The 14,007-nt window shown below is 44.3% G+C and overlaps 1 protein-coding gene and 1 long non-coding RNA gene across 2 annotated transcripts in view; one reads left to right on the plus strand and one right to left on the minus strand.

Moving 5' to 3' along the window:
- Positions 1–14,007, minus strand: part of LOC138498350 (transient receptor potential cation channel subfamily A member 1-like) — a 1,354,892-nt gene that overhangs the window by 1,089,329 nt on the left and 251,556 nt on the right. The window lies entirely within an intron of this gene.
- LOC138498677 (uncharacterized) overlaps positions 1–14,007 on the plus strand; it is a 148,837-nt gene that overhangs the window by 109,307 nt on the left and 25,523 nt on the right. Inside the window, exon 2 of the long non-coding RNA XR_011278828.1 lies at positions 11,883–11,964. This is a non-coding gene — a long non-coding RNA (uncharacterized lncRNA). The remainder of the gene's footprint in view (positions 1–11,882; positions 11,965–14,007) is intronic.

Consider the following 14,007-nt stretch of genomic DNA (forward strand, 5'->3'; position numbering starts at 1 on the left):
TCAGGTATCCCAAGTGGCAAGCACCGTAGTGCAAAATTACCACATGAGGAGTGGTCATTCTACGCATGTCTCTGCAAACTTGCAGAATTGCCGCAGCATTGGCATCAGTGTCAGCACTCCACACCACCTCCACTCCTCGCACATCGAAATGGTGTGCCACATGCCTGCTCTCGGCATAGTGTTGTAAGCCTTGCACAAAAATGTCTACAAGCAGCAAAACCCTGACCCTCTGCACCTCTGCCATTTTCAGTGTGCGCACAGTCTTTCGACACAAAAGAGTAATGTGTACATCTGATTGGCTGATGCCTACAGTCGTCTTTCCATGCAGGATTTGCTGTAGAAACCTGTATGTGACACGCCCTACCAGCGGATAAGCGTTGCCTACGTGCGGCACATCACTCTTACCCATTCCTTCCACCCTTTCTACAGAGGTACCAAAGCGAGTCCCTCATTGGACACAACTAAGCGGGCGCACAATCATCCACCAATCACATAGAACATCGCTAATTTTAACTCTGTTATCAACATTGCGCCCTTCAAAATTACTGTCTATGATTCTTAATGGAAATCGCATACCATTGCAAAGCACCTACTTCACAAGCTACTGTGCAAGGATTGCTAATTTCTACGTAGAGCTCCATGCATGTCCACATGCATCAGTATAGAGTACAGGTATGTACATTTTAATCCGAGTACATGTGGAAGCCTTATGATTTAAAATAGACAAAATAATGCCGGTAAATTTCCATAGGGAACACATAACAACGCTCCCCCTTTTAAAGTGCAAGATTGCCGATTTGTCATTAACAAATTGCACGACTGCATACTGTCTTCTGCATAACCTGTACATACGTTGCAAGCATGTCTATTTAGGCATAGCTCTCAACCATTTTTGTCTGAAAGGCGGGTGAAGTCAGCCGATTTTGTTTTTGGCGGGTGAGACGCCCATTGGAATGAATGGCCGTGCAGGAGGCTTGGCGGGTGAGTCTGCCCTTTACAAAGCGGGTGACACCCGCCAAAGCATGTGAGTTGAGAAGGATAATTTAGGGCAGACCTCAATTTTGTATGTGAAAATGTCGGAGTTCTGTACTCTGTACTGCCAACAGTAATGCTACTTGCAATGTGATCGTATGAGAATAGTAATCGCTCCCGATTGTGGTGCTGACATGTCCTTCGGAGGGTCTCCCGATTTTTGGACATCGTGCTTTTCATTAAGAAATACAAAATGTTTGCCCATCTACTACTTTGCCCTATCGCTTACAAACCTCTCACCTATGCATACTACACTTTGTAATGAACAAGGCATTTGCAAACCCTTACAAAATGTAGTTATTTTGAAGGACTTTCAAGTACCATATTGAAAGTGGAATGCAAAGACTGCACAGAGAGAAGTGAAATGTGCACATGGACTGCGTTGAAATATGAAAGTTGAAGCTGAAAGGGGCCCTTAGGGGTCCCTCGTGCTATGGAAACAAGGCAATAACCATACACGAAAAGATGCGCCAGACACGAGGTTCAAATTCCCAATGCTAGGGTTTATTGCAAGCAAAAAATAGTATCAATTTGCCAATTCTGATCTCAGGCCCCGCGACGTGAGTTTCCTAGACCTCGAGGTACGCAAGAGAGCGAATTACGTACATCAGTTACATATATACAAAATGCATATCATACAATCAGCAATGTCATATTTAACACCCCTCTTTATTAAGTTCCTTTGAACTCGGGATGACGATGGACATATCCGACGAGTATGACGATTATGACACTTTCGATGTCTATTCTAGTAACAATGTGCAATTAGAAAGTGGGGAGGCATCTTTTAGTTGTTGAACAGAACACGGTGGTTCTGTTCTTGGAAGCAAGCTGCACACGGGGGGGAGAGCCACATTCCAAGCTTTGCTATTTATGAGGTACTATTCGTGTCCTGGGAGCCGACACGTTCTAAAGGGTTTTGCGAAGGGGGGCCGTAGGAAGAGCATAATTCAAGCCTTTAGCTGTTTTATTCTAGCATATTCTACCATCGTACGAGACTGGCTGGCAGCTGTGAAGTGATTAAATGCCCTGCAGCTCTCTCCCAAGGCTACAGAGAGGGAGCGTGGGCATTCCTCTCTGGGCTACTCATGAGGAGTTTCAACAAACTCTTCAGTCCCGCGACCTTGTCCTTTCATATTCAGACAACAATGTTAACAGTTGAGCAGAGTAAGCAGAATCCACAAGAATTGCAAGCTGCAAAGCAGTTTTTAGACAGAAAGCAATGAGCAATGGTTAACAAGCAAAATGGCAATTCTTGCTACATTTAAAATGGCCGCTCGTTGGTCAAGCATAGCAGTTTATATTTCTATAATTCGGTGCATAAGACGGTTGGCCCATGGCCATCAAGTTACGTCTATCATTCAAATGAAGGGTATTCATTTTTCCAGATTGACAAACCCTCCTTTTGGCCGTATGCCAAACGTCTTATTTATTCATTGTATCCTCCTCCAATGAGGATAAGTCTGGGGTATCTATGTCTGAACCATCTTCATCATTAATGTCTATCGCCATGAATTGTTTTACTGTTTTTGTTTCCTCAGTGTCTCTGTTATTTCGGCCATGCGTTTGTTTTCCTCTCGACACCATGTGCATACATCCCTTAGTACATCCATCAGTTATTTCAGTGCAGACTATTGGTAAGCATTGTATGCAACAGCAGCATGTTATGAATATCCCAAGTACCATCATTAGTATCGAAATTAACTTCCATCCCCAAGACCGCAATAATCCCCAAAACCAGGATCCTATCCCCCAACCCCCTTCTTCAGTAGAGAGTGTGGAACTTATGACATGTAATTTCCGAATCGCTTTAAATATCGTAGGGGAGTAGTCATCTATATACACACAGCATGCAGTTTTTACGAGTTTGCAAACTCCCCCACGATCAACTAATATTATATCGAGAGCCATCCTGTTTTGAAGTGCCATTAGTCTTATTCCTTTTTCTTCTAACGTCATATTCAATACAATATCCTTTGTGGAATCTATTGTTTTTTGTAATATTCCAGACAGTTTTCTTATATTGTAAGAATGTTCTATTTGGGACAAGAACGGTATAAATGATTTGGCTATATCCATATATTTAGCTATCATTCCATCCACGCTACTCCTTTGAGTTCTACCTTTTGTTCGTTTGGCTACGTCTGCTGTCTCCAAGAGGAACACTCCTGGAAACAGTAGACCTAGGTAGCATGTACCTCCCCAGTTCCTAGGTAACCATGGATATGCTTTTTCTCCACATATAAAGTAAACAGGGTCTCCTACGTACACGGGTTCTATTTCGTGTTTTAAAACCACTGTGTTCAGGCAGTTGCTAAACGTTCCTACTTTATAGGAAACCTTTTTCTGTAGACATAGGGGAGCAGTTTTGGGGCTGTGATCCACTGTATAGGCAGGGGGCACAGCATCTTTGTTCCATTTATCCCTCATTCGAAATGTCATTACTGATGTTTTTTCTGCTGGCGGGGTTGGTCTATTTTGCCTATGTAATCTATCTAGTCTTGTTATCTTTCGTGTATTCTTTCTCATGGGTTCTAGTGCAAACACGCAAGCTTTTTGGAATATGGAACAACCCACAGGTCTCATGATCACTTCCTCAAATTCATTCATATTGTTCTCATCTAGCTGACCCATATTACTCTTGTTCCATTTCCCAAAGAACATTGCACTTAATGTTACCTCACATGAATAAATCAATGGCAATGGTTGTACATACCAGCCTATCCCTTTCCCACCGTGCTGTGGTAAATGGGCGCAAACCCAGCAATCTTTTTTCTTTAAAACCACATGGGTCATGTTCATGATGAGCAACAATGTATTGTTGCCGTATCCTTCTCTATGTCTCTCTTCCATTGGGGGCAAAATACCAGTGATTACATGAACCCGGCTTTCAGTAGCTGCTTTTGGCAAAAGTGTTTCTAATGGGTGTACGTACTCCAGGAACCATAGTGTAATAGCTGTTATTGTTGGTACTATCATACTTAAGAAACACAGGACCAATGTCCAAATCAGTACCTTATTCCTTTTACCATGCTTTTTCCCTAAATTTACAGTCTCTAAATCTATCATCTTTTCAGCAGGGGTGCAGGAGGAGGCTGAAACCGGTCTTGACTTGTTCTTCATCGTCCTTCTTCTTGCTGGCAAAGTTTGTCGCAAATGTCTCTCGTTCTTGGTGCCAGAAAAGTTCAACGAAACATGTCACAGTTCAATTCTGCCAGCCTTTTCACAGCCTAGATCATTTATCCACTCCGAGCAAGATTAGTTGTTTTTTTTCTCCCACTGCTCAGACGATTTCCGAACAGTTCTTTATTGATAGAGTACTATGTGCATCCAGCTTGTCCCGCTCTGGCTTAGGACACATGTACTCTATCAGCCTTAGTACTTATGTGCGTCCAGCTTGTCCTGCTCTGGCTCCTGACACATGTACTTTTATAAGCGCACCGAGGAGCCGTGAGTCTTGAATTGTCCGACTTGCACAATTCTCACAATTCTCTCCCCTACGCCCCTGGCTCCTACTCCGTCCGTGAGTGGAACCAAAGGCAAAAAGAAAAGCACCAAAGATCTGTGGATCACTTTGCCTGTCGAGGCCGCAAATTATACCGATTCACTCCTGGTATTGTATGATCCGTGAATAGTGCCGTTGCATTTCCAGTATTAGGCTCAGAGTCAACCTGTGGCACAATGATGGGTAGCGATGAGCGCCGTGGCAATAATGTAGTTTCTTTCTTTGGCTTTGGTGCATTTGCAGAAACTGGTGGGCGCCAAAGGGGTACACGCGTTGTTTCTGCTCGTGTTTGCCATGCAGGGTTTGTGTCGCTCGGCAGTGATGTTGTTTCTGTTGAGCACCGTTGGGGCACTTTTCCCCCTTTCACCTTACTGGCAGCCTCCTCAGGCTCTGTTTCGAGTTTCACTTCTCGCTTACGCTTTGTTTCAAGTTTCACTTCTCGCTCAGGCTGATGCTGTGGCATTGGACTGGCAACAGTTTCTTTCGTTTCCGAGACCGTTTCCTTTCTCTGGTCGTCGGAAGTTGTCAGCAGTCCTGGGAATCTTTTTGCATGTGTTGCATGGATCCATGCCTTCCGTCCGTCTACTCGGATGGCCGTTTGCGTCGCCAACAGTACTTGGTAGGGGCCGCGCCACCTGGGTGCTAATGCTGTCTTCCATTCGAAGTTTTTAATCAGGACCCAGCTTCCAGCGAGTGCCCCGGTCCGGTATATCGCACTGGTAACGCCTCCTGCACCTGCTGAGGAATCAAACTCAACTTCTGTATTAAAAGCCCACAGTACATGCTTAACATAGGATGCTCGACCTCACATAATCTTTTGGGCTGCGGTGCGCACCATACATTTGCTGGTCTCCCCATTGCAATCTCACAGGGGGAGAGCCCAGTCTTAGCCTGCACAGACGTGCGCATACACAACAGCGCTAGGGGTAATGCATCCACCCAACTCAACTTGCTCCCAGCGCAGATTTTTGCTATCTTTGACTTCAAGATTCCGTTATGTCTCTCCACAAGCCCGGCAGAACTGGGATGCCTGGATCTGTGGAATCTCTTCTCTATCTGCAGACCTGCACAGATCTGTAGCACTACTGCGCCCACAAAGTGGGGGCTGTTGTCTGACCACAGTACACGGGGCAACCCAAACCGGGAGAAATACTCTTTTAACATTACTTTTGCTGTGGACATGGCAGTACAGTCTTTTAAAGGATATGCCTCCACCCACTTGCTGAATGCACAAATTACCGCTAACACATATTTGTAGTTCTGGCACCTTTCCATTTCTATGAAATCAAAATGGACCACCTCAAATGGCATAGAGGGTGGGCCGAAACTCCCTGCTGGATTCACGGTTCCCTTCACTACATTGTGTTGCAGGCACGTAATACAATTCTGCACTAGTCTTTCCTGCATTCTTTTTATGTGCTCATTCTTCCATACTGTGGATAAATGCTGTACCATCTTCTTCGCGCAAATGTGGGGAGGGCTATGCGCCATTATAACCATTGCAGTCACGTAACAATTTGGCAACATCCAGTTCTTTGTTTCCTTGTCCACCCAACATCCTTCCAAATCTAACTCAGCAGAGCCCTCAGCCTACCCCTGAATCTCTTCGGTCGTGGCCTCAGCCTGCATTTCTTTGACTGTGGCAACTCCATTCTCTATCATACAAGGTACTTCCTCAGTCTGTACTGTCATCATTTTATTCCCCCAATCTGTGGCTGTTTGCTTCGCAATCCTGTATGCAAATGCGTTTCCCTCTCCCACTTTACATGTTACTTTCTTTTACGCCCGCACTTCACTATAGCTAGGCGCTTTGGAAACGTGAGTGCAGACAACAATCGCACAATCAAAGGGCCATGCTGAATCCTGGCCCCATGTGATGTCAAGAAACCCCTCTCAGCCCAAAGTCGGCCAAAGTTGTGAACCACGCCAAAGGCGTACTGGCTGTCAGTATAAATATTCACGTTCAAATTCTCAGAGAGTTCACAGGCTCGGGTCAGTGCTATTATTTCTGCGGCTTGCGCCGAATTGTAGGGGATTCTTCTGCTTTCTACAACACTCTTTAGGGTAGTAATTGCATATGCGGCCGTTGATGTGCCATCAGGTAATTTAAAACAAGAGCCATCACAAAATAACTCCCCATCTGGCTCTTTCTGTGGGATATCGCTCAAATCAATCCTTCCCTTTGTTTCTTCTTCAGTGATCATTAAACAATCATGAGGTGGTGATTCGTTGTCACCAATTTCTGCTATGGGCAGTGGCATTAATTCTGCAGGATTCAATGCGCTACACCTCATAATTTGGATGTGGGGTGCAAACAAGATGAGCTCATATCTTGTCAGTCTAGCTGAGGTGAGGTGTTGCGTCTGTGTCCTATTTAATAGAACGTCTATAGCATGTGGCGCCATCAGAATTAAAGTGTGCCCCAAAACCATTCCTTCCGTTTGTTTCACTGACGCAGCAGCCGCTGCACCAGATCGCAAACATCGTGGTAGTGCACGCGCTACAGGGTCCAACGCGCAAGAAAAATAGCCGCACGGCCTATTTCTTCCACCTTGTTCCTGTGTCAAAACCGCCAATGCACATCCTTCACTCTCACTCACAAATAGTCTAAAGATCTTTTTATAGTTCGGAGTGCCTAAAACTGGCGCAGCACACAATGCAGCTTTCAATTGTTGAAACGCTTTCTGACATTCCTCATCCCACTGTAAAGGCATCTCTGCATCCTTTTTAGTCAACGTTATCATCGGCTTCACAATCAACGCAAAATTACTGATCCACTGCCGACAATAAGAGGCCATGCCTATTACAGCTCTCACTCCTTTTTGAGTTTTTGGAATAGGCATACTAGAAATACTTTCTATGTGTTCTGGTGTTAATCTTCTCCCTTCTTTCGAAAGAGGTGACCCAAATAAGACACCTCCTTCTGATTATACTGGAATTTCTTCAAACTTGCCTTATGACCATGGATCGCTAAGTGTGTCAATAGTAATATCGTACTTTCTTTACAGATCTCTTTCGTGTCAGCAGCTAATAACAAGTCATCTATGTACTGCAAGAGTACGCAACCTTTGGGTAATTCTAGCATGTCTAGCTGCTCTTTTAGCGCTCTGCTGTAAATGCTTGGGCTTTTCTGTGTATCCTTGTGGAATGCGTGTGAATGTGAATGATCGACCTCCTAGAGTGAACGCGAACAGATATCTACTGCTTTTATCCACTGGAATGCTAAAGAATCATTCTACACTAAAGTATTCTGCAGTGGCCGGTATCCTTGTCAGTATTGTTGTGACATCTGGGACCAAAGGGAATTGTGGGTCTACCACTTTGTTTAATGCGCGCAGATCAATTATGAAACGATAGGGTACCTCATTGCCTCCTTTCTTGTTAACTGGAAGAATCGGACTGTTGCACGTGCGACCTGCAATTTCCTCAACCAACCCCAATCTCACCAGGTCAGTAACAATGCTTTTCAATCCCTTCTCACCTTCAACAGAAATGTTATACTGGGGAATTCGTGGTAGTGTGACACCTTCTTTCAAAGTTATTTTCGCTGGCTCTATTTTCAAGCATCCTACATCGTTATCATGCATTGCCCACAGACAGGTTGGTACTCTACTTAGCTCTTCTGGCAACTCTTTTGACATAAATTCCGTCACCGGTGCATCGTGAGGCCACATCGTGAGGAACACCCCGTCTGCCGTACAATGTATGACTGCCCCCAATTTTCTCAACAAATTTAATCCTAGCACGTTCTCTCCACAATTTTCTGTCAAAAGAAATGGACACTGTTCCGTAAATGGTCCTATTGTAATTGGGACAGCTTCGGACATGGGGTTAATTACTGGTGTACCTGCGAACCCTACAGAAACATTCTGTATCTACAAGGAAACGGTGCTTCTTATTCTCGACTCTCATTTCTACGTAGGGTCCTCTCTGATTCACGGGAATAGACACTGGTTCCGACCCCTGTCGTGGGCTGTCCTATCGCGAAAATAACACATCGTCCGATGTGTAGTCACCGCTACTGCTATAATACGTGTTTGGTTGTGTATCAAAAATATTCCCATTTCCCCCTCGATGTCCTCCACTCTGATCATTTCTCTGTTGGCCCTGCCCGCCCTGATTTTGGTTCGAAACACTTTGGTTCAATGCCTGGTTCTGTTGCGCTTGGTTTTGACCATAGGATTGGGTTTGAGTACCTCCATTGGTATATCCCTGCTGCTGCTGCACATTATTTCTGCTTGGGCCGTTTGACCCCTGATGTCCTCTATGAGGCCTTTTCTGACCAAACCCACCTCTATTCTGTAGGTGCGGGCATTGCGCTCGCCAGTGTCCTTCCTCCTTACAATACGCACATTGATTTAATCCCAATGACACCCCATGCATATTATTCAAATTTCCTCTGCCTTGTGTATTTCCTCTACCTCTATTGTATCCAATGACCTGCTGCAGTAACACCCCTACTATCGTTTGCATTGCTTCTTTTCTCATCTCCAATGGGTACCCATTACATATCTCACTTACTTCCTTTACTGACGTTCTTTTGTTCGACATCCATCGCATTGTTTCCCCTACCCATACCTGCAATCTTTGTTTATCACCTATTTGTCCCCGTACCGGCAAATGCTTTGTACCACCTGGAAAAACTTTCGGCCATGAATTTTTCATATTCAACCTTGACGCCTCCTTCCTACCTTTCTTAATAAACTCTCTACTATACTCAGGTGTAGCCAACATCTCAGCATATCTGTCTTCCATTTCATTTTTTACTTCAATGAGTTTGTGCACATGTTTTCTTACATCCTCATCTCTTTGCTCACTGCGTGCTAACTTATTCAAATCTAACAATCGCTGTGGCGGTAAATTCTCGAGTATATTTTCCATTCTCCCACCAAAATTTCCCCCATGCATTCCAACACTACCTGTCTCTCGTCGCTTCTTCGGTACCCATACAATGAGGCCAATGCTGCCGTCTCATCATTTCCTTCTATGTACATTTCTGCCTCTTGCCGTAATTCAATCTTTCTTTCTTTGCTGATCACACTTCGAGTTACCCGTCCAAATCCTGTTCCTTCAGCCCCGCCTCTCACCTCCCCGGTCTCAATTTCGACTTCGGGAGGGGCGGATGGTGCTGAATCTGTCTCTGGAGCAGGAGGTGCGGATGGGACAAGTGACACAGGTGGCATCTGTGAAGGGCCTTCCTGGATGTTGGGCAATTGTGTGTCCGCGGTCTGCACTTGTGGGAGTGCTCGCGCTGTGGGTGGGGCTTGGGTTAACGCTTGCTCGAGGGGAAGTGCTTGGGCTACGGGAGGGGGTATGAGAGCTACTGGTTGGGTCTGCGCAGTCACTGCTGGCGTGTTTGGTTTCGATTCTGGTTTTGGGCCTCGACCCGTATTAGTTAACAAATGTTCCATTAATTTGTCTGCTATGTGTAGTTCCCGCTGCGGGTATATTCTTTCTATGTTCATCTGGTCACGTCTCCCTTCCCGTCTTAGACTTGCCGTCCACTCCTACTCTTCCTTTTCTTCTGCTACCTCAAGCTTCGTTTTGTGCCTACGCGCATGCTTCTCTCTACTCCTAAGTCGGAGCATTGCTTCCCTCCTCCAATCTTTGACAGTCTCAAAAGCTGCAGGTCACGCTTTCTTTCTAATTACCACCCTTTCTAGGTTATCTATCCTCCCAATCTCAAAACTACCATTAATTGGCCACTGATGGTCGGGTTGCTTTCTAGTTTGCCTATGCCAAATTTCACAAAATATTATCGCACCCACACCATATTTTGCATACATACCATAAGCCGGCGTTCCCCCAGGCGGTGCACTTTGGCCAAATTCCAAGCACTGTCTACCGCAGCTGAAAAGCCCCGCTAAAGTGGACAGTACTCCAGGCATGTTTCTTTAACCTTCCCCTTTGGTTAGCTAACTTTTACCTGGACGTTTGAATTTGCAAAATCAACACTCTACCAAAAATCAGGTGTCTCTTTGAATCGGAGAATGACTCACCTGATAAAACAAGTCGCCTGTCCTAACGCAACCTCTCCCAACATTGTGTCTGCGCTTCTCTGGCTTCTGCCTCGTCTCGGGACCCTCGCCTCCTTTGCCCTCTGGCCCGGTACGTCGATCAGGGATCAGATGTGTGCAGATCTACGGAAGGAATCTCTCCTCACTTCTACAGGGCGCCCCGTACACTTCTTGATCCCGACTCGACCGTCCCGTCCTCGCCGTTTTTCCGCCTTTACTCCGTTACAACGTATACGATGGGGCAAGTGGGGGAGGGTCCCTATTCGGGCGCCATCTTGAAAGGGGCCACTAGGGGTCCCTCGTGCTATGGAAACAAGGCAATAACCATACACGAAAAGATGCGCCAGACACGAGGTTCAAATTCCTAATGCTAGGGTTTATTGCAAGCAAAAAATAGTATCAATTGGCCAATTCTGATCTCACGCCCCGCGACGTGAGTATCCTAGACCTCGAGGGACGCAAGAGAGCGAATTACGTACATCAGTTACATATATACGAAATGCATATCATACAATCAGCAATGTCATGTTTAACACCCCTCTTTATTAAGTTCCTTTGAACTTGGGATGACAATGGACATATCCGACGAGTATGACGATTATGACACTTTCGATGTCTATTCTAGTAATAATGTGCAATTAGAAAGTGCAGAGGCATCTTTTAGTTGTTGAACAGAACACGGTGGTTCTGTTCTTGGAAGCAAGCTGCACACGGGGGGAGAGCCACATTCCAAGCTTTGCTATCTATTAGGTACTATTCGTGTCCTGGGAGCCGACACGTTCTAAAGGGTTTTGAGAAGGGGGGCCATAGGAAGAGCATAATTCAAGCCTTTAGATGTTTTATTCTAACATATTCTACCATCGTACGAGACTGGCTGGCAGCTGTGAAGTGATTAAATGCCCTGCAGCTCTCTCCCAAGGCTACAGAGAGGGAGCGTGGGCATTCCTCTCTGGGCTACTCATGAGGAGTTTCAACAAACTCTTCAGTCCCGCGACCTTGTCCTTTCATATTCAGACAACAATGTTAACAGTTGAGCAGAGTAAGCAGAATCCGCAAAAATTGCAAGCTGCAAAGCAGTTTTTAGACAGAAAGCAATGAGCAATGGTTAACAAGCAAAATGGCGATTCTTGCTACATTTAAAATGGCCGCTCGTTGGTCAAGCATAGCAGTTTATATTTCTATAATTCGGTGCATAAAACGGTTGGCCCACGGCCATCAAGTTACGTCTATCATTCAAATGAAGGGTAGAAAGAAGTACAAGTAAAGTCTTCAGTATCATGACGGCTGCAAACACACAAAGTAATTGATATCATTTTTTTAATTCACAGTGAAGACTACTCACCTGAGAATCAACAGCATCTACACTGCAGATGACATATCTGAAGAAACCTGGTCATCTTGCACAAAAAAGTAAGTACAGTACAACCTTCATGTTGTAACTACTCCTTAAAGAGGCTGCGTGGGTTATTTGTTTATTTTGGGCACCAAAGGAAGCATTCATTTGTAAACCATTCTACCTACAAATATCCATTTATTGAACAAAGAATAACAGGTGGAATGGCTGACAAATCCCTGTGTGTTTGGTACTGAAATAACATAGGAAATCCTTAGAAGGTTAGATTGTGAAAATAAGTTGCGGTAGCAAGTTTTTGGCATTTCGGTTATTAATAATGGTTCTCGTCACAAGTAGGGCACCTTGTACTCTCATCTAAAGCACATTGTACTAGTATACAAACAGTAAAGTAGCCTTACCAAATGATAATTAGAGGTCACTGTGCATTGATACACCATGCCAAAGAGCTTCCCCATCACACTTATGCACACAGCACACATACGTTGGACAACAGACCAAAGTATACTTTTTTTCTCAACAGACGCCAAAGAATGCCTACCAAAAAGAAGCTCCGTAGAAAGGAACGCAGAATTAGAGCAAATAAAAATAAAAGTGCCCAATGTAAGCATCCACCTGTTGTAGAGTTAGTGGAGAATCTTGGTACAAACCACTGAAACTGTACCTCCTCCATCAGAAAGTGTCACAAAACACAGAAATGTTGTCAAATAAATGGCTGCCAGTACAGCTAACAATGTTCCAAATAATCCTGATAGTGTAAGAAGAACCCATAGTAAAAAAAGTATTTTAGCAAAAATGTTTTGTCACAGAGTCCTTCCGAATCTACTAAGAAGAGGACCAAAATCATCCTCACCCCTTAAAACGTACTGTAGAAAGTTAATTCTACAAGCACTCGTGGACAGTGCAATCCTTCTAAAAAGGAAGTTGTTCATATTAGTGTTAAAAAGGATGAAAGCACTAACAAAACTAAGTACCAAACTAAAAATGAAACTCAGCAATAAAAGGAATGTGAACAAAAATTATTTTTTGCATGTTTGTGGTGGTGGATGGAGTCACACAACAACCACAGAGCCATATTTTAATGAAGAAGCATACAAACAAAATCAAACAAACACAATTGCCATCCATAGCAGTGGACAAGGGTATGAGAAAATCCATACTACCATCATGGAACAAGAAACACTGCTTACAAAACTATCTTCTGAAAACTCAGAATTACCTCTCGATTCAGCAGAACCACACCGTCCAGTATACAAATGGCCGTGCACATCAATGTGTGCCATTCCAAACAAAGCTTTCAAATCTTTACATCTGTTCCTCAATCAATATATAAAAGGTAAAGACAAAAGTAAAATGAAAGTGCTGCAAAATATGGATATTTGTGTAGTGCGGAAACACACAGGACTAAAAGGACATTCATTAGCCTGCATTTCTGGGCCTATTTGCAAAAGTACCTTCCATAATATCAAAAGAATATCAGTACATCATTCCAAAGTAAGAAATTTTGTGTATAAAATATACCATGCAAAAAGTCCAGCTTCAGAATTAGGCAATTTAAATACCACTCTTCTGCATGGTACACCCAAATACTTACAAGAAGAAATGGACAGTATTCAGAAAAAGTATTTTGGAAGTGCGAGCCATGTAGAAAATGCAACAGTTTTAGAGCATAGTAGCGACAATTCTGCATATAGCAACCTTCTATTACACACATACAGAAAAGAAGTACTAAAATTTAAAAGGTCATCGGCTGAAGTACCACCATGTGGGTGTATCTGCCGCAGAACGTTTTACAAAAGGAACACAAAAAATGTGGACATAGCATACAAAATAGAAAACAATGAAGACTCTAAGGGGGTAATTCATAGAATTTAGCGCACAAGTGGCGCACGCGGCTGGCGCACAGTGTGCGCGTACGAATCTCTGCACCAGCCGTGTTCGCTAAAATCCATTTCCACGCACAGCGTATTCATGGATTTTAGCTATCAAAACCAGCCGTGGCGCACAGTGGTGCAGCGACCCTGCAGCAGCGCCAGCTACGCCACCAAGAATGCCCCTCGCGCAGGGAAAAGCCATCAAAATCCCCAATCCAGCGCAAAGGG

This window comes from Ambystoma mexicanum, chromosome 5q (assembly GCF_040938575.1).
Source record: "Ambystoma mexicanum isolate Mex_15411 chromosome 5q, UKY_AmexF1_1, whole genome shotgun sequence".
Lineage (NCBI taxonomy): Eukaryota > Metazoa > Chordata > Amphibia > Caudata > Ambystomatidae > Ambystoma > Ambystoma mexicanum.